The sequence below is a fragment of the Mesoplodon bidens genome (genome assembly GCF_964165515.1).
Source record: "Mesoplodon bidens genome assembly, chromosome: 13".
Classification (NCBI taxonomy): Eukaryota; Metazoa; Chordata; class Mammalia; order Artiodactyla; family Ziphiidae; genus Mesoplodon; species Mesoplodon bidens.
Window position 1 is genome coordinate 28071052 of NC_138169.1, and position 21772 is coordinate 28092823.

At 43.7% G+C, this 21772-nt stretch overlaps 1 long non-coding RNA gene across 1 annotated transcript; it reads right to left on the reverse strand.

Annotated features, from left to right (window-relative positions):
* Positions 1–387: 387 nt before the first annotated feature.
* LOC308627194 lies at positions 388–20029 on the reverse strand. The gene is made up of 3 exons (XR_014017375.1): positions 19827–20029; positions 2261–2343; positions 388–439 (listed from the first exon to the last, which is right to left on the reverse strand). It is a non-coding gene; the product is annotated as an uncharacterized lncRNA (long non-coding RNA).
* Between the last annotated feature and the right edge of the window lie 1743 nt (positions 20030–21772).

Below are 21772 nucleotides of genomic sequence, written 5' to 3' on the forward strand. Positions count from 1 at the left end.
TTTTACACAAAGGCTAGAGTAAAATGGTAACAGTAAACCCGCCAACTAAAAATTGGCACTTGCCATCTACCTCTACAAGGATTAAATCCCAAGACTGTTGCAAAAATCTTGGCTCCCTGTGCACCGATGCCAAATAAAAATATGGAGACAGAGGTTTGGAAGATAGGAAGTAGCGAGGCTTAATTTTCTTTGCCAGGCAAAGGGAAGACAGTAGGCTAGTGCCCCTAGAACTGTGCCCCACCCCGCCAACCTCCCTGGGGAATTACAGGGATTCTTATAGGGGAGTTCGCAATCCGAAGTGAGTGACAAGGATCAAAATGGTGAAGGTCATGCATTCTTCTTGCATTATTTCAAAAGAGACCGCTGGAGTCAAGCAACCCGGTAATTGCCCGGTAACTGGGTCCGTTAGTCTCTGGGTTATCGGTCTGCGATCTCCTTTCTGAAATGCAAACAACAAGGGGTGATTTGCTACAAGAGGTTACAGGGGGAGCAAATACCAGGTGCAGAATGTAAATTACAAAGGATTGGGGGGTGACAGGTTAGCTTTGTGAAGGACAATTCTAACTACAGACACTACAGATTAGTAACAGTTAAAATAAAACTAGGATTAACTCTTTCAGGCCAGGTTGTTTCTTCTCTAGCCTGTTCACTGTTCCCTTTATTTTCCTTGTTCTCAGGAGAGGGGAAACTTCATTTTTAGTTTTGCTGCAGCAATCCTTATCCTAAAAAAACCTCATGATTTCTTTTTTCTTAAATAAATTTATTTATTTTTTTTTAATTTATTTTTTATTTTCGGCTGTGTTGGGTCTTCGTTGCTGTGCGCAGGCTTTCTCTAGTTGCAGTGAGCAGGGGCTACTCTTGGTTGCAGTGCGCGGGCTTCTCATTGTGGTGGCTTCTCTTGTTGCGGAGCACGGGCTCTAGGTGTGCAGGCTTCAGTAGTTGTGGCTCACGGGCTTAGGTGCTCCGCAGCATGTGGGATCTTCCTGGACCAGGGCTCGAACCCTTGTCCCCTGCATTGGCAAGCAGATTCTTAACCACTGCGCCACCAGGGAAGTCCCCAAAACTCGTGACTTCTTAAGGACAAATATTTTCTGACTCCCATCAGAGTCAATAACAATTATTGCCAGGCAACTTTTAACAACCTTGTGTCTTTTTGTCTTTATAAGCCCCTGACCCTTTCTCTTCCCTAGAACACTCTTTAAGGGTTACCTGAATCTATGTATCCTGCCAACTAAAAATTGTCACTTGCCATCTGGCTCTGCAAGGATGAGGTCACCAGCCACTGCAGTCTCAAAACACACCCTGAAAGGAGTTCAGGGTAGAGATCAGGAATGAGGCACTCTGCTCTGGGAAAACTGGCAGAACAGGTCTTCAGACAGGAGATTTTATGAGCCCAATTTCTTGCATTTTCTCATAACGAGAGAAGCAGTAGCATCGGGACTTCCCTGGTGGTCCAGTGGTCAATGATCTGCCTTCCAATGCAAGGGACACGGGTTCGATTCCCTGGTCGGGGAACTAAGATCCCACACGCTACGGGGCAACTAAGCCCACGCGCTGCAATTACTGAGCCCCCACTCTGCAACTAGAGAAGCCCGTGTGCTGCAACGAAGAGCCCACACGCTGCAAATGAAAGATCCCATGTGCTGCAACTAAGACCCCATGCAGCCTAATTAATTAATTTTTAAAAAAGAAAAGCACTAAAATCATAAACTGAGACATCTGCTCCTCGTGACTAGCAGCAACTGCCTCATGACCAGCTGACCAGCTGCAATCTTCTGCCGACATGTGTGCTTGATTGCACATAGCTCCCTTCACCAAAATCACATATATACTGACCCCCCCCACCCCAACCTCTTCAGAGCAGTTCCTCAGGGCTATCTCAGAGGCTGTCTCCCAGGCTATAGTCCTCATTTTGCCCGCAAATAAAACATAACTCACAACTCTCACGTTGTGCTTTTTTTTTTTCCAGTGGACACTCCCAAACACAATTCTTAAGATCCCAAATAAACCCTTTCCCTGTTTGCAGTCTCCTGTATTTTATTTTTTTTGGTTATCACACTTAGCATTATACATCTAAGATTCATCCATGTCTTTGCATAGGTTGATGGTTCATTTCTTTCCATTGCCAAATAGTATTTAATTGCATGTGTATGGGAGGAAAAATAATTTTCCCTCTATACTTCTGTGTTCTTAGTTGAGATCACTCCTATAAGATACATTAACAAAAGAAAAACAGTCAGAAGCTTAATAACGTACATACCTCCTGTGAATTTGGGAGATACCCAGGAAAACTAAGTAAGTCCCTGAAATGGCCCAAGCCAGCTCCTCACATGCCATCCTCAGCTAAAAACAAAAGAAAGGTGTTAGGGGAGGGGGGAACCCGGTTAAAGGAGGTTATCAGGCAAAGCACAGTAAAAAAAAAAAAGGGTATGGTTGTTACGCAGATTTAAGTTCGGGCCTTCTCCACCGATAAGAGTTTCTTGAGATAGTCACCCTTCTATTCCTGGTACTGAGAGGGAGACACCTTTATAAATGTAGATTTCCATTATAAATGTAAATTTTCCTCCCTAAAAGGGTAACTTCTACTCGAATTTCAGAGATTCTCCTGTGTCTACTTTTTTTTTTTTTTTTTTTTTGCGGTACGCGGGCCTCTCACTGTTGTGGCCTCTCCCGTTGCGGGGCACAGGCTCCGGATGCGCAGGCTCAGCGGCCATGGCTCACGGGCCCAGCCGCTCCGCGGCATATGGGATCCTCCCAGACCGGGGCACGAACCCGTATCCCCTGCATCGGCAGGCGGACTCTCAACCACTGCGCCACCAGGGAGGCCCCTGTGTCTACTTTTTTAAATTAATTGGTTCAAAATAATCCTTACGCCAAAGAGGCATATATGGGGGTGTCATATTCCACTCCCCTTAACATGGATGTGCAAGTTTTTGTTTGAAACCCTGTTTTCAATACTTTGGTGTCTATAACTAGGAGTTACATTGTTGCACCATATCATACTGTACATTTACCTTTTTGAGGAAATATCAAAATATTATACACACATAGGCTGCACCATTTTACATTTCCACAAGCAATGGTTAAAATTTCCATTTGCAAAAAAAAAAAAAAGAAAAAAGGGTTTCCCTGGTGGCGCAGTGGTTGAGAGTCCGCCTGCCAATGCAGGGGACACGGGTTCGTGCCCTGGTCCAGGAAGATCCCACATGCCACGGAGCAGCTGGGCCCATGAGCCATGGCCGCTGAGCCTGCGTGTCTGGAGCCTGTGCTCCGCAACGGGAGAGGCCACAACAGTGAGAGGCCTGCGTACCGCAAAGAAAAAAAAAAAAATTACATTTGCTCTACCTTGTTGCCAATATTCATTATTTTTTATTTTTCTTGACAATAACAATTCTAGTGTGTTTGAAGGGGTATTGCATCGTGGTACTCATTTGCATTTCCATCATGACTACTGATGTTTGACATCTTTTCATGTCCTTGCTGACCATTTGTATATCTTGTCTGGAGAAGAGTCAGGTCAAGTCCTTTGTGCGTTGTAAAAATTGAGTTCTTTGTGTTTTTGTTGTTAAGTTTCTTTTTTAAAAATTAATTAATTGGGGCTTCCCTGGTGGCGCAGTGGTTGAGAGTCCGCCTGCCGATGCAGGGGACACGGGTTCGTGCCCCGGTCTGGGAGGATCCCACATGCCGCAGAGCGGCTGGGCCCGTGAGCCATGGCTGCTGAGCCTGCGCGTCCGGAGCCTGTGCTCTGCAAGGGGAGAGGCCACAACAGTGAGAGGCCCGCCTACCGCAAAAAAAAAAAAAAAAAAAAAAAAAATTAATTAATTTTTTTGGGCTGTGTTGGGTCTTTGTTGCTGCACGCAAGCTCTCTCTAGTTGTGGTGAGCGGGGGCTACTCTTCGTTGCGGTGTGCGGGCTTCTCATTTTGGTGGCTTCTGTTACTGCGGAACATAGGCTCTAGGCGCGAGGGCTTCAGTAGTTGTGGCGCACGGGCTTAGTTGCTCTGCAGTATGCGGGATCTTCCCAGACCAGGGTTTGAACCTGTGTCCCCTGCATTGGCAGGCGGATTCTTAACCACTGTGCCAGGAGGGAAGTCCCTAGTAAGTTTCTTGATATATTCTAAAAATAGACTTTTATTAGATATAAAATGTGCAAACATTTCCTTCCATTCTGTGGGCTGTCTTTTCACTTTCTGGATAGCATTTTTGATATGATAAAGTTTTTAACTTTGAGGAAATCCTATGTATCTATTTTTTTCTTTCATCGCTTGTACTTTCGTGTCAGATCTAAGAAACTATTACTAAATGTAAGATGATAAAGATTTATTCCCTTGGTTTATTTGAGAGATTATAGAGACATCCCTCAGTATCCACTTTGCTAGGGTTTAGGTCTGTGGTCAGAGTCAGTGTCAGGGCTTAGGGGTCAGGGTTAGGGTTAGGATTATGGTCAGAGTTGGAGAATCAGGATAGAGGGTGATGGTTAAAGGGTCAGGGTCAGAGATTAGAGTTTAGGTGTCAGGATCGAGGGTCTAGAGTCCAAGGTTAGGGGTTGTTAGGTTTAGGGTTATAGGTTAGGGGTTAGGGTTATAGGCTGTGGTGTTAGGATTAGATTTAGGTTTAAGCATAACCCACCCTCATCCCCCTTCTCCTTCTCTGAGGCTTCCAGGATGGACATTATTCTCCCAGGGTCACACATTAGTCAGGTAGGTGAGCTGTATCATTGTGTTTCTGCCCCCCAATCTTGGGCTCTGAGAGAAGAATGAATGTCTGTACTTGTCTCTGTTTCGAATCCAACTCGACCTCAGTCAAATGTTATGGAGGGCATCAGAAATCAAGCAGTTTCTGTTGGCCTTCCCTCCTGCCTGGAAAGGATGGTGCTGGCCCCACTCTGCCTGGGCAGACCTAGGTTCCAGCACAGCTCTGACGCGAGGGCACTCAGAAGACATGTGCAGATTTATTCAGGACTGGGTGCAGTGACTGGCTGGCCCTCAGGCGCTGCCTTTTTGAGGGCAGCTGAGGCCCTCCTGGGACTTGATGAATCCTTTGTCCCATGTGAGCGGGCATCAGTAGAAAATCAAGTCTCAGACAGGATAGCCCTTGACCTCTGAGCATCCAGGCAGGCATCTGTGGTTCTCCAGCTCAGGCCAGCCTGGGCCCTGTCTAGCTCTTGTTGCCAATTACTGAGCCGACCATGCAGCTGTGCAATTGAACAGCTACCTGGGCAGCGTAGACATCCCCCTGGATGTTTCAGTTCCCTACAACCATGTGATTGAGAGAAGTGTCTCTTCCCTCACAGCCTCGTAGCTGGCCAAGAGAGTATAATAATCCTCTGAACATGGAGTGTGGCCCTGGCCACAACATCCAAACAGCAGCTATTACCCTAAAATTCTTTGGCTTTCCAGTTGTAATAAACTTTGACACTCATAATCGTTAAGACTCAAAGATATGGGGGCCACTGGGCCTCCCAATGGGCAGTTTCTCACTGAGGCCACATGGTCTCAGTGAGCCATGTGAGTTTAGGGCTCAGCCCCTGTGTCCTCCAGAAAGCTTGCCAACTGTGGATTGTGTGGCATGGAATAACCCTTGAAGCTCCCACTGCTTCACTGAGCAAGAGTTTACTTACCACCCAGCATTTGGTCTCAGCTCTTTGTAAGGGAGAGAGAAGAGACTGGAAAATAAGCAATTTTGTTCTTCAGGAATGGGTGATTAATGTGGCCAGGGGGCAGGTGTGACTCCTGGGCTCCCACCACCAGGGACGTGAATGAAGTCTGTGTGCCTTTTGCAGCACACGGGCAATCAGGGCCAGCCTCTGATGTGAGGACCCGATGCCCAAAGCAAGAGCCTGGAGTTTACCACCAACAGCAAAGCTGCTATTTTAGCAAGTGGAAGAGCTTCTTGCCATCAAGGGAGGACAGCAAGAGCCGTGGATGGGTGGCTGCAGCCCTGACCCTAACTGAACCCCTTCCTTCTTTGGGCTTCAGATTCCACAGCTGTGCAGTGATCTGTCAGTGATACAGAAGCAGCTGCTTTCCCTGACTGGGTATCTGTTCTCATGGCCAAGTCCAGCAGCTCAGCTTTCCTTGGGGGAACTGCTTGTTACCTGCTTCCAATCCAAACATTTCCAGAGGGCAGACCCCACATTCCACCCACATGGAAGATGGGCTTCTGATCCACGTCTAGCCAATCCTATGTTCTATCCTCTTGGTGCTCTGATGGGTTCAAGAATGAGAATGTGACCCAAGCCAAAGGCATTTTAGACCATGGCTTTTCATGGGAAGGAGAGACCCTTTCTGGTAAAATGGACATTGAGTGGTATCAGCCTGGAGTTGCTCCAGGAGGCCCTGGATGCAGTGAGAGAGACTGTTCCTGTGAATGGGGCCACCCCAAAGCAGGACAAAGGATTGGTGAGAGACCAGATCACACTGCAAGAGAGTGTTTTCTACAGAACTGTCACAATTAATGAACAAATATCGATACCTTATTATTAACTGAAGTCCATATTTCATTTAGGTTTCCTTCATTCTAACTTTTTGTCTTCCAGGATGCCATCCAGGGTATCACGTGACATTTAGTCGTCATGTCTGTTTAGGCCCTTCTGGGCTTTCACAGTTTCTCAGACTCTCCTTGTTTCTATGACACTGACATTGGTGAGGAGGTCTGGTCAGGTATTTTGTAGACTGTCCTCTGCTGGGATTTACTTGGTGTTTTTCTCATGATTAGGCTTGAGTTATGGTTTTTTTTTTTTTTTTTTTTCTTTTTGCGGTATGCGGGCCTCTCACTGTTGTGGCCTCTCCCGTTGCGGAGCACAGGCTCCGGACGCGCAGGCCCAGAGGCCATGGCTCACGGGCCCAGCCGCTCCGCGGCATATGGGATCCTCCCAGACCGGGGCACGAACCCGTATCCCCTGCATCGGCAGGCGGACTCTCAACCACTGCGCCACCAGGGAGGCCCGAGTTATGGGTTTTGAGTAAGCAGATCACAGAGGTAAAGTGATTTCTCATCACTTTATATCAAGGGAACAGGCTCTCAAGGCAACTTATCACTGTTAATATTAACTTTGGTCACCTGCCTGAGGTAGTGCTTGTCAGATTTCCCCACAATGAAGTTAATTTTTTTCCCATTTCCATACTGTGTGTCTTCCTTAGGAGGAAGTCACACTGGGAACCAGCACCTATGGGGGCGGGAGTTAGATTCACCTCCACACTCCGTGGATGGCTGAGTGTCTACATCAATTATTTGGAATTCTTCTACATAGGAGATTTCTATTCAACCCCATTCATTAAAAAAACCCTATGCAGTTACTTATTTTTACCAACATGGACACCTATGGATAGTTTTTTTATTTTTATTTTTTAAACTTTGTGTTATTATCCAGCAATCAAGATTTGGATGCTAAGTTCATTCCCACTTTGGCTATTGAGAGTTCCTTCCATTGGCTCCTGTTTTCCTTTGACATCATTTCATCTTGTGGATTTGTTTTCTTGGTACTTCCTTTCTGATACAAGATTCAAAATTGGCCTGGCTCATATATTTACTGTCTCAGTCCTAGTGTCAGCCATTTCTTCAAAGAGCTCTGGTTCCTTTTACTAGAAAATGGTATTAAAAAGTTACATATAACTTCCCGGGCGGCGGGGACGGAGGTGGGCTTGGCGGGTCCGCGAAGCCTCGGGGCCGGAGCCGGGATCCCCGCCCGCCCCAGCGCCCGCCGCCGGCCGAGCCCTGCGCCCGCGCCTCCGTCCAGGGTCGCGGTGGCCGGAGGTGTGCCCAGGTCCCCGGGACAGGCGGGCGCAGAGGTCGCTTGTGTTGGGGCGGGGGTTGCGGTGCGACGAGGTTCCGGCGCCTCCGCGGAGCATCGCAGGTCCGGGGATGGGGGCGCCGCGGCTTGCTATGCTCTCCGCACTTTCCCGGCTCTGAAGCCTCAAGAACACGGCTAGGCAGCAGTAGTTTAATGGGGAATTTGCCTGCTGGGAACTAGGGGCCTGCTGGGGTCTCAGTTCTTGGCTGGCCCCGGAATACGAGGTTGCCAGGCGTGTGACGGCAGCAGGTAGGAGTGAGCCGCTGGTGCAGTGATGAGCAGGAAAGGAAGGACACTGGCTGTTGGCCTGTGAACCTAGGCAAGAATGACCAGCCAACACAATCCAGACCAAGGTCTGTGGGCCCAGCTCGGTCCTGTGCGGCTGGTCAGTGGAAATGACCTGCAGGTGCGGCTCTTGTCACTCTCGGACTGGCTTCAGGACAGATCCTGCTGATGAGCCCAGGGCACCGCCCTCAGTTCTCCAGGAGAGTGCGCCTGAGTAGAGCCAGGGGGGTGTGCCCAACTCAGCACTGTGACCACGCATGTCCAGTCTGCCAGCAAGGGCAGTGGGGAGCCGGGGGAAGTCATGGCCTTGGGAATGTCCTCTGATGAAAAAGCACCTGCAGGCTTATAAAATAACTTTTGTGTGGAACGTTGGTGTGTTGGAAAGCAGTTCTGTGTGCTTTTCCCCCTTGGTGTGGATCAGCAGTGCTGAGGCAGCAGGTGTGATGCAGAAGTGTGAGCAGAGACCGTCTGGAATCCCCAAACTCCAGGGAAACTAGAGGTGACAGCAAGCCAGTGAAGAGAACAGGAGTTAGGGGGCCGGTGGCAGTGGCGGCAGCCCAGCAGGTGCTCCTCATCTCAAGGCCCTAATCCTGGCTCCAGCAGGGTGGTCAGGGGAGCTGCAAAGTCTTCTGGGCGAGCAGAGCTCACAGTCCTGAGCTGTTCTTCGCTGTGTTTGGGTCATCTCCCCCCATCCAAGGGGAGAAATCTAGATGGGGTTTAAGAATTAGTGCTTTAAGAATGTGGATCTCATAGTTGAAAACTTGGAACACGTGTTTTCAGCACAAGGTGTTAAAGTGAACGGAAGGATTTAACACCTTTTCAAGGAGGGTGTCTCCATGTGGGCAGAACTAGAGAATAAATGGGTCTTGAATTAAAAAAACAAATAAAAAACAAAAAAACCCAAACATGGTTACCAAAGGGCACACAATGGTTCTCTAACATAGTATCCTAAGTGAAAGAAGCCAGGCTCAAAAGGATGCATACTGTATGACTCCACTTATATAATATTCTTGTAAAGATAAGACTATGGGGACAGAAAATAGATCAGTGGCTATGAAGTGGGGGAGGGACCAACTACAAGTGAGTATGGGAGAATTTCCTAGCATGATGCAATTGTTCTATATCTTGATTGTGGTTTTTACATAACTATATACATTTGTCAAAATAGGTAGAACCATGCAATAGAATAGGTGAAATTTATAATTATATAATTTAGAGTTATACCTTAAATAAAAATACAGTAAAAAACCTTTCCAAGAAAACCGTAAAAAAAAAAAAAAAAAGAAGACAAGGGATAAATTAGGATGATGGGATTAACAAATACAAACTATTTCATATAAAACAGATATTCAACAAGTATCTATGTACACAAAGGAAGGGCTATCAATGCTCTCTAATAACCTACATGGGAAAAGAAGCAAAAGATGCATAGATATATGTACATGCATAACGGAGAAGATTCTCTTTCCTACAAAATACACAACATTGTATATCAATGTTACTCCAAATAAAATAAAAATTAATCTAATTTAAAAATGATGGGGCTTCCCTGGTGGCGCAGTGGTTGAGCGTCCGCCTGCCGATGCAGGGAACACGGGTTCCTGCCCCGGTCTGGGAAGATCCCACATGCCGCGGAGCGGCTGGGCCCGTGAGCCATGGCCGCTGAGCCTTCACGTCCGGAGCCTGTGCTCCGCAATGGGAGAGGCCACAGTGGTGAGAGGCCCGTGCACCGCAAAAAAAAAAAAAAAAAAAAACCGATAATGAGAGAGACGATTTGGGTGTATATTCTGGTACATTCCACTCTAACTTACAAGGGCCAAAGAGGATTTTTCCTAAGGCTCTGGTTGCCGGGAAAACCACAGTTGGGCCTGAGGAAATCCTGCTATTTGTGGCCGTTTCCCACAAAAGCAACCTCAAAAAGATTGCTTATGGGTAATGATATTCACAAGGACTGCTAGGCTCTAAATGATACCTTCCCTAAGAAATGTCCAGGGGTAAGTGTTCAAAATGATTGAAAACAGGGAAGACTATCAAAAAGGCAATTTCAACAGGTAAATTCTACTCACACTGGTTTTGAAGAAAAAAAGCCCATGAAAATATGCTCAACATAGCAGTTAGCAGACACATGCAAATCAAAACTACAACGAGAGATCTGCTTCCACTGGTCTAAAACACCATCACCAAACTTTCCAATGAATAAATGGTGGAGAGGGCATGGAGAATAGGAAATCATTTTATGGTGCTGGTGGGATGTAAACGGTAACAGCCACTGTAGAGAACATTATAGAAGTGCCTTTAAGATGTAAAAAAAAAAATCTACCATATGATCCAGTATTGCTACCCCTAAGAATATACACGGAAAGAACCAGAATTCCAAAAGACACATGCACGCAAGCGTGCACTGCAGCACCATTTACAATACCCAAGATGTGGAGACATACAAAATGTCCATGGACAGATGCACAGATAAAAAAGACGTGATACATGTACACAATGGTATATGACTCTGTCATGTAAAAGAGTGAAATAATACCTTTTGCAGGAACATAGAGAAAACTAGAGATAATCATACTAAGTGAAGTCAGTCAGAATCAGAAAGACAAATATTATATGATATCACTTATAGTTAGAATCTAAAAATACATATCACTGAAATAATTTAGAAAACATAAACAGACTCAGGGACTTAAAAAGCAAACGTATGGTTACCAAAGGGGACAGAAGGGGACAAGGGATAAATTAGGAGGACAGGATTAACAAATACAAACTATTACATATAAAACAGATATTCAACAAGGATCTATGTATACCAAGTAAGGGTTATCAACATTCTCTAATAACCTATATGGGAAAAGAAGCCGAACATACATTGATAAACGTATATGTATGAATGAAAATGATTCTGTCAACCTGCAACGTACACAACAGTGTATATCATTGTTACTCCAATAAAAAGTAAAAATTAGGGCTTCCCTGGTGGCGCAGTGGTTGGGAGACCGCCTGCTGATGCAGAGGAAGCGGGTTCGTGCTCCGGTCCGGGAGGATCCCACGTGCCGCGGAGCGGCTGGGCCCGTGGGCCATGGACGCTGGGCCTGCGCGTCCGGAGCCTGTGCTCCACAGCAGGAGAGGCCACGGCGATGAGAGGCCCGCGTACCGCAAAAAAAAAAAAAAAAAAAGAAGTAAAAATTAATCAAATTAAAGAATTGGTAATGAGACACAAGATTTGGGTGTTTGTTCTGGCACATTCCTCTCCAATTTACAAGACACAAACAGGGTTTCCCCTAAGGCTCTGGTTGCAAGGGCAACCAGAGTTGGGCCCCAGAAATTCTGCCGCCTTGTGGCCATTTCCCTCAAAAGCAACCTCAAAATGACTGCTTATGGGCACTTAATATTCACAGCGACTGCTGGGCTCTAAATGATACTTGCCCTCAAAAAAGATCCAGGCCTAAAAGTTCGAAAATAATTGAAGACATTGCACTCTTTCCAGAAGGCAATTTCGACAGGTAAATTCTACTCAACACTGATTATGAATAAAAACAGCCCATCAGAACATGCTCTACAAAGCAATTAGCAGAGACATGCAAATCAAAACTACACCGAGGGATCACTGGCACTCGTGTGAATAACCATTATCAAAAACTGACAATGAATCAATGGTGTAGAGGGTATGGAGAAAAGGAAACTCTTTTATGGTGATGGTGGGATGTAAATGGTAACAGCCACTACAGAGAACATTATGGAACTGCGTTTAAAAAGTAAAAATAGTGCTACCATATGATCTGGCAGTGCTACCTCTAAGACTATATGCAGAGAATACCGGAAATCAAAAAGACACATGCACCCAAGCATGCACTGCAGCACCATTTACAATACCGAACATGTGGAGACATACAAAATGTCCACAGACAGATGAACAGATAAAAAAGATGTGATACATGTACACAATGGTATCATTCCGCCATGTAAAAGAATGAAATAATGTCATTTGCTGGAACATAGATAAACCTAGAGGTAATCATATTATGTAAAGTAAGTCAGAATCAGAAAGATAAATATCATGATATCACTTATAAGTGGAATCTAAAAATAAACACCATTGAAATGATTGAGAAAACATAAACACACTCAGGGATTTAAAAAGAAAATATATGGTTACCAAAGTGGACAGAAGGGGTCAGGGATTAATCAGGAGGATGGGATTAATAAATTCAAATTATTTCATATAAAAAAGATATGGAGGGCTTCCCTGGTGGCACAGTGGTTAAGAATTGCCTGCCAATGCAGGGAACATGGGTTCAAGCCCTGGTCTGGGAAGATCCCACATGCTTCAGAGCAACTAAGCCCGTGTACCACAACTACTGAGCCTGCACTCTAAAGCCTGTGAACCACAACTACTGAGCCCACACACCACCACTACTGAAGCCCACACACCTAGAGCCCACGCTCCGCAACAAGAGAAGCCATAGCGATGAGAAGCCCGCACGCTGTAACGAAGAGCACCCCCACTTGCCGCAACTAGAGGAAGCCTGAGCACAGCAACAAAGACCCAACGCAGCCAAAAATAAATAAATTAAATAAATAAATTTTTAAAAAGATATGGAGCAAGGTCTTACATATACCAAAGAAGAGCTATCAACTCTAATAACGTATATGGGAAAAGAAGCCGAAGGGGCATAGATATATGTAAATGTTTAAAGGAAAAAGATTCTCTATACCCACAAACAACACAACATTGTATATCTGTGTTACTCCAATAAAAAATAAAAATTAATGTAATTTATTATTTTTTAAAATAAATTTATTTTATTTCTGGCTGAGTTGGGTCTTCGTTGCGGTGTGTGGGCTTCTCATTGCGAGGGCTTCTCTTATTGCGGAGCATGGGCTCTAGGCACACAGGCTTCAGTAGTTGTGGCTCACCGACTCTAGAGCACAGCCTTAGTAGTTGTGGCGCATGGGCTTAGTTGCTTCACAGCATGTGGGATCTTCCCAGACCAGGGCTCGAACCCATGTTCCCTGCATTGGCAGGCAATTCTTAACCACTGCGCCACCAGGGAAGCCCAATTAATGTAATTTAAAAAGTGGTAATGAAATATCAAAAAAACAACCCAGTCCAAAAATTGGTAGAAGACCTAAATAGACATTTCTCCAAAGAAGATAAACAGATTGCCAACAAACACATGAAAGAATGCTCAACATCATTAATCATTAGAGAAATACAAATCAAAACTACAATGAGATATCATCTCACACCAGTCAGAATGGCCATCATCAAAAAATCTACAAACAATAAATGCTGGAGAGGGTGTGGAGAAAAGGGAACCCTCTTGAACTGTTGGTGGGAATGTAAATTGATACAGCCACTAGGGAGAACAGTATGGAGGTTCCTTAAAATACTAAAAATAGAACTACCATACGACCCAGCAATCCCACTACTGGGCATATACCCTGAGAAAACCATAATTCAAAAAGAATCATGTACCACAATGTTCACTGCAGCTCTAGTTACAATAGCCAGGACATGGAAGCAACCTAAATGTCCATCGACAGAGGAATGGATAAAGAAGATGTAGCACATATATACAATGGAATATTACTCAGCCATAAAAAGAAATGAAATTGAGTTTTTGTAGTGAGGTGGATGGACCTAGAGTCTGTCATACAGAGTGAAGTAAGTCAGAAAGAGAAAAACAAATACTGTATGCTAACACATATATATGGAATCTAAAAAAAAAAAAAAAGTCATGAAGAACCTAGGGGCAGAATGGGAAAAAAGACACAGACCTGCTAGAGAATGGACTTGAGGACATGGGGAGGGGGAAGGGTAAGCTGGGACGAAGTGAGAGAGTGGCATGGACTTATATACACTACCAAATGTAAAATAGATAGCTAGTGGGAATCAGCTGCATAGCACAGGGAGATCAGCTCGGTGCTTTGTGACCACCTAGAGGGGTGGGATAGGGAGGGTGGGAGGGAGGGAGACATAAGAGGGAAGAGATATGGGGATAAATGAATATGTATAGCTGATTCACTTTGTTATAAAGCAGAAACTAACACACGATTGTAAAGCAATTATACTCCAATAAAGATGTTAAAGAAAAAAAGAAGACAGAAAAATATTTTTTGTAAAGAAAACAACTCTTTGTAACATGAATAAAAGCTAATCAGTTCTATGCATCCAAAAAAAAAAAAGTGGTAATGAGACACAAAATTTGGGTGTTTGTTCTGGCATATTCCACTCCAATTTACAAGCCCCAAACAGGATTTCCAGGAAGGCTCTGGTTGCCGAGGCAACCAGAGTTGGGCCCGAGGAGATTCTGCCGCCTTGTGGCTGTTTCCCGCAAAAGCAACCTCAAAACGATTACTTATGGGCATTTAATATTCACAAGGACTGCTGGGCTCTAAATGACACTTGCCCTCAAAATATGTCCAGGCCTAAATGTTTGAAAATAATTGAAAACACGACACACTTCCCAGAAGGCAATTTCAACAGGTAAATTCTACTCACACTGTTTATGAAGAATAACAGCACAAGGAACATGCTCAACATAGCAGTTAGCAGACACATGTAAATCAAAACTACAATGAAGGATCAGCTTGCACGGGTCTAAAACACCATCACCCAAATTTACAATGAATAAATGGTGGAGAGAACATGGAGAAAGGACATGGTTTTATGTTGCTTGTGGGATGTAAATGGTAAGAGCCACCATAGAGAACATTATGGAAGTGCCTTTAAAAGGTAAAAAAGGATCTACCATATGATCCGGCAGTGCTACCCCTAAGAGAATATGCGGAGAAAACCAGAATTCGAAAAGACACATGCACCCAAGCGTGCACTGCAGCACCATTTACAATATCCAAGATGTGGAGACATAACAAAATGTCCATGGACAGAGGAACAGATAAAAAAGATGTGATACATGTACACAATGGTATATGACTCTGTCATGTAAAAGAGTGAAATAATACCTTTTGCAGGAACATAGAGAAAACTAGAGATAATCATACTAAGTGAAGTAAGTCAGAATCAGAAAGACAAATATTATATGATATCACTTATAGTTGGAATCTAAAAATATGTACCATTGAAATAATTTAGAAAATATAAATAGACTCAGGGACTTAAAAAGCAAACATGGTTACCAAAGGGGACCAAAGGGGACAAGGGATAAATTAGGAGGATGGGATTAACAAATACAACCTATTTCATATAAAACAGATATTCAACAAGGATCTATGTATACCAAGGAAGGGCTAACAACACTCTCATAACCATTATGGGAAAAGAAGCTGAACATGCACAGACATACGTATATGTATAAATGAAAATGATTCTGTATACCTGCAACATACACAACAGTCTATATAAATGTTACTCCAATAAAAAAAGTTAATCGAATTTAAAAATTGGTAATGAGACACAAGATTTGGGTGTTTGTTCTGGCACATTTCTCTCCAATTTACAAGCCACAAACAGGGTTTCCCTTCAGGCTCTGGTTGCCGGGGCAGAGTTGGGTCCGAGGTAATCCTGCCGCCTGGTAGCCCTTTCCCAAAAATCAACCTGAAAGCGACTGCTTATGGGCACTTAATATTCACAAGGACTGCTGGGCTCTAAATGATATTTGCCCTCAAACAGTGTCCAGGCCAAAGTGTTCAAAAATAACTAAAACACAGCACACTTTCAAGAAGGCAATTTCAAAAGGTAAATTCTACTCACACTGATTATGAATAAAAACAGCCCATAAGGGCCTCCCTGGTGGCGCAGTGGTTGAGAGTCCGCCTGCCGATGCAGGGGATACAGGTTCGTGCCCCGGTCCGGGAGGATCCCATATGCCGCGGAGCGGCTGGGCCCGTGGGCCATGGCCGCTGGGCCTGCGCGTCCGGAGCCTGTGCTCCGCAACGGGAGAGGCCACGGCAGTGAGAGGCCCGCATACCGCAAAAAAAAAAAAAAAAAAAAAAAAAAACAGCCCATAAGAACATGCTCAATATAGCAATAAGCAGAGACATGCAAATCAAAACTACAACAAGGGATCACCTGGCACCGGTGTGAATAAACATCATCAAAAATCGACAATGATAAATGGTGGAGAGAGCATTCAGAAAAGGAAATGTTTTTATGTTGCTTGTGGGATGTAAATGGTAAGAGACACTATAGGGAACATTATGGAAGTGCCTTTAAAATGTAAAAAAGGATCTACCATATGATCCGGCAGTGCTACCCCTAAGACTATATGCGGAGAATACCAGAATTCAAAAAGACACATGCACCCAAGCGTGCACTGCAGCACCATTTACAATACCCAAGATGTGGAGACATACAAAATGTCCATGGACAGATGAACAGATAAAAAAGGTGTGATACATGTATACAATGGTATATGACTCCTCCATGTAAAAGAATGAAATAATGCCATTTGCAGAAACGTAGAGAAAACTAGAGATAATCATACTAAGTAAGTCAGAATCAGAAAGACAAATATTATATGATATCACTTATAGTTGGAATCTAAAAATACACACCATTGAAATAATTTAGAAAAGATAAACAGACTCGAGGACTTAAAAAGCGAACATATGGTTACGAAAGGGGACAGGAAGGGGCAAGGGATAAATTAGGAGGATGGGATTAACAAATACAAACTATTTTATATAAAACAGATATTCAACAAGGATCTGTGTATACCAAAGAAAGTCTATCAACACTCTCTAATAACCATTATGGGAAAAGAAGCCGAACATGCATAGATATATGTATATGTTTAACAGAAAAATATTCTCTAGCCCTACAACAAACACAACCTTGTATATCAATGTTACTGCAATAAAAAATAAAAATTAATCTAATTTAAAAAGTGGTAATGAGACAGAAGATTTGGGTGTTTGTTCTGGCATATTCCACTCTAATTTACAACCCCCAACAGGATTTCCCCTAAGGCTCTGGTTGCCGGGGCAACCAGAGTTTGGCCCAAGGAAATTCTGCCACCTTGTGGCCGTTTCCCACAAAAGCAACCTGAAAGCGATTGGTACGGGGCACTTAATTTTCACAAGGCCTGCTGTACTCTAAATGATACTTGCCCTCAAACAATGTCCAGGCCTAAGTGTTCGAAAATAACTGAAAACAGGGCACACTTTCAAGGAGGCAATTTCAACAGGTAAATTCTACTCACCCTGATTATGAATAGACACCCCATAAGAACATTCTCAACATAGCAGTTAGCAGAGACATGCAAATCACAACTAAAATGAGGGATCACCTGGCTCCCGTGTGAGAGGCCATCATCAAAAATCGACAATGAATAAATGGTAGAGAAAGCATGGAGAAAAGGAAATACTTTTATGGTCCTAGGGAGATGTAAATGGTTACAACCACTACAGAGAACATTATGGAAGTGCCTATAAAAGATGAAAAAGGATCTACCGTATGATCTGGCAGTGCTACCCCTAAAGAGTATCAGGCAGGAGATAGATGGGCTCCAGGCTAGACATTTACAACTGGCCTCCTGTTCACACTTCTTGGGGTGAGAAGAAGATGGGCTCCAGGCCAGACATTCATTACCAGCCCCCTGTTTACATTTCCTGAAGCAAGAGACAAATGGGCTCCAGGACTACAGATTTATGACTAGACTCCTGTCTATATTTCGAGATCTGCACCTCGATATAAAAACCAGCAACAGAAATAGGGTAAATAACTGGACATTGGACCTTTTTATGGCAGGGACAGAGTGGGACTAAACCCTGTTAAAAGATCAAGAAGGGCTTCCCTGGTGGCGCAGTGGTTAAGAAGCCGCCTGCCAATGCAGGGGACACGGGTTCAAGCCCTGGTCCGGGAAGATCCCACATGCTGTGGAGCAACTAAGCCCGTGCGCCACAACTACTGAGCCTGCGCTCTAGAGCCTGCGAGCCACAACTACTGAGCCCGTGTGCCACAACTGCTGAAGCCTGTGCACCAAAACGAAGAGTAACCCCCGCTCACCACAGCTGGAGAAAGCCTCCACACAGCAGCAAAGACCAACGCAGCCAAAAATAAATAAAATTTAAAAACCAAAACTATGCAATGTATTGAACAACTGTAAAGGTGTGAAGTAAAAACACACGGTCATATCAATTATTGAAGAAGAAGCTATAATCAAAATCCAGTGCTATTTCATGATACAAACACTCAAGAAAGTAGGAATAAAAGGAAATTTGTTCAATATGAAAAAGAGTAGTATACAAAGCCACAGCAAACATCATGCTCAATGCTAAAAACTAAAAGATTTACTCCTGAAATCAAGAACAAGCCCAGTAAGCTGGCTTTCACCACTGTTAATAACGTACTGGAAGTTCTACCCAGAGTTTTGAGGAAAGAAAGAAAAGGCATCCATGTGTGAATGGAAAAATTAAAACTGTCTATTCACAGAACACAGATCACACCATCTTATTATAAAACTTCCTATAACTTCCTATAACAACAAAAAATTATTTGACTAGTCAATAATTCAGCAAAGTTATAGAAAAAAATGTCAATTCACAAAAATCGTCATCTTATACATATAACTAGCAATAAATAATCTGAAGAGAACTTATGAAACCAATTCCATTTTAAATAATGTCAACATTAATATTTAGGAATATATTTAATCAAGATACAAGACTTGCTTTTATGTATCTAAAGTTGTCTGTATGTTTGAAATTATTGGAAAGTAAATTACTTTTCAAAACACCATGTCAAAACCATGCCAGAAAAGCAGAGAAAACATCAAACTTCCATATAGAGGCCAAGCCTTACCCAGATCCAGTTCACCCAAAGTCCACATGTAATTTAGAAACTATATTAGGACTTCCCAATATAAAGGACTTCCCTTTCTTCCCTGTTGTGGATGACCTGGATGTGGTAGAAACAGTGGGATTTTGGAATTCCAATTTTCCACATCATTCCACCAAAAAACTGTTAGAAGTAATAAATGTAAAGATGCAAAATCAACACACAAATATCAATTGCATTTTTAAACACTAATAATGAACCATCAGAAAGAGAGAAAAAAACCCTATTTAAAATTGCATCAGAAAGAACAAAATACCAAGGAATAAATTTAACCAAGGATGTGAAAGACCTGCACACTGAAAACTTTAAGACATTGATGAAGAAATTGAAGAAGACACAAATTAATGGAAAGATAGCCCGTGGTCATGGAATGCAAGAATTACTGTTGTTAAAATGCCCATTCGACCCAAAGCAATGTACACAGTGAATGCAAGCCCTCCTGAAATTCCAATGGTATTTTCCACAGAAATAGAGCAAATCCTCCTAATATTTGTGTGGAACCACAAAGGACCCCGAATAGCCAAAGCGACCCTGAGAAAGGAGAACAGGCTGGAGGCATCTCCCTTCCTAACTTCACAGTCTATTGAGAAGCTACAGTCACCAAAACAGTGCAGAATTGGCACAAAAACAGGCACAGGGACCAGAGGAACAGGTCAGAAAGCCCAGAATTAAACCCATACGGGTTCCGTTAATTTATGACACAGGGCCAAGGACACACCAAGGGGAAGGACAGCCCCCACAATAAACAGTGCTGGGAAAACTGGACACCCCATAACTCATACCGGCTACACTGCACACCAAACCGGCTACACTGCACACTGCATACCGGCTACACTGCACACCAGCTTTCCACATCAAGCCCCTCTGGGTCGTCTGAAAACAGACCCCCCCACCTCAGCAGTCAGTCACCCACAGGAAGCTTCTCCTCACTTCTCAATTTTCCTCACCTTTTCCTCCCAGCGTCGTCTGGGTCGTCAGGAAACCCAGCTCCCAACGTCAGCGTGGACGCAGCCCCACTTTGTCCTGAAGCCGAAACCCCAGCAAGTCCTAAGGAGACTGAGCTCTTGTCGGCAGAGAAGCTGACCCAGGAGCCCCAGCCAAAGCTCCCGTAGTGCCTGCGGAGACACAACTCTCAGCTGTGCTCAGAGCCGAGCCGGCAGAGAACGCGCATGCGCTGTGGGTCAGAGAGGCGAGCTCAGCGCCACCATGTGGTCAGTGCGGGAAGTGCAGGCCGTGCCTCCCTCCCAGGTCACTGGAGACAGCACGCCCTGCTGGCAGAACTGCTGAATCCATTACACTGTGGAAATTCAAACTGAAATGGAGACAATATCCCATAACTTTTCTAAAAATAGTTAAAGAACAATGAAATGAAATATGGAATGAAATAAATGTAGACGCAAACTTTACAACTTACACCAAATTCACTCAAAATTATTCATGGACAAATTTTAAATGCAAAACTATTCAAAATTATAGAAGAAAACATAAAAGAAAATTGACATGAGCTTGGGTTTGATCATATAGTTCACGAGCTTTGTGGTTTTAACACACAACACAGACAAGCAACCCAGAAAGAAAAACAAGAGATTCTGTGGACTTTATAAAATTAAAGATTTCTACTGGGTGAAAAACCTCATTCAGAAAATTAAAAGAGGGACTTCCCTGGTGGCGCAGTGGCTAAGAATCCGCCTGCCAATGCAGGGGACACAGGTTGGAGCCCTGGTCGGGGAAGGTCCCACATGCTGTGGAGCAACTAAGCCTTTGCACCACAACTACTGAGCCTGCGCTCTAGAGCCCATGATCCGCAACAAGAGAAGCCACTGCAACGTGCAGCAACAAAGACCCAACACAGCCAAAAATAAATAAATAGAACAAATAAATTTATATTAAAAAACCCTCAAAACTCAAATTACCAGTGTCAGGAAGGTAGAAGGTCATCACTACAGTCCTCTCAGACATTAAAAGGATTATAAAGGAATATATACTTATAAATTGAAAAACTTACATGATGTGGACCAATTCTTTGAAAGATATAAATAAAAACTCAAAGGAAAATAGATAAACTGAATAGTCCTATATCTATTAAAGAATTTAAATTCACAGTTGAGAACCTACAAACAACAACAACAACAAAAAAACTCCATCTGTGAATTCTGCCAAGCATTTAAAATAGAAATAGTATTAATTCTACAAATCTTTTCCAGAACATAAAAGAGGAAGAAACACTTCCTATCTCATTTTATGATACCAGCATGACTTTAACACCAAAACCAGAGAGCAATATTATAAAAAAAAAAAAATCAATATCCCTCATAAACACAGACACAGAAATCCTCAACAAAGTATTAGCAAATTGAATTCAACAATGTATATAAAGGTTAACACATCATGACCAACTCAGGTTTATCCCAGGACGGCAAGGCTGCGTCAACATTTGAAAATCAATCAATGCAATTCACCATATTAATAGACTAAAAAAGAAAAACCATATGATCATTCCAACTGACACAAAAAAGCATGTGACAAAATTTGACATCCATTCCTGGGCAAACTAGGAATAAAAGGGATGGCATCACAGAAAAGGAAAAGAAAAAAGAGAAACAAAACCCCAAACATGGCGCTTGCCAGCTCCCATTCCTGGAGAGAATACCACCAGGCCTCTGCCCCTCAGACCAACGCTTTTAACTAGGGAATGAGTCTACTTCACACCCAAGTCTAGACACTGTTCAAAGGGCTGCCTCTGCGCTGGGCCCTGGGGTGCAGGAGTCTGCACGCGGGCCTGTAAGAGCCGTTCCTCAGCTGGCTGGGCCCCGCTGGTCTTCAAAACCAGATGCTGGGGGCTCTTCTCTCGGGAGCCGGTCTTAACTGTTGGGCTGCCGATGTGGGGGTAGAA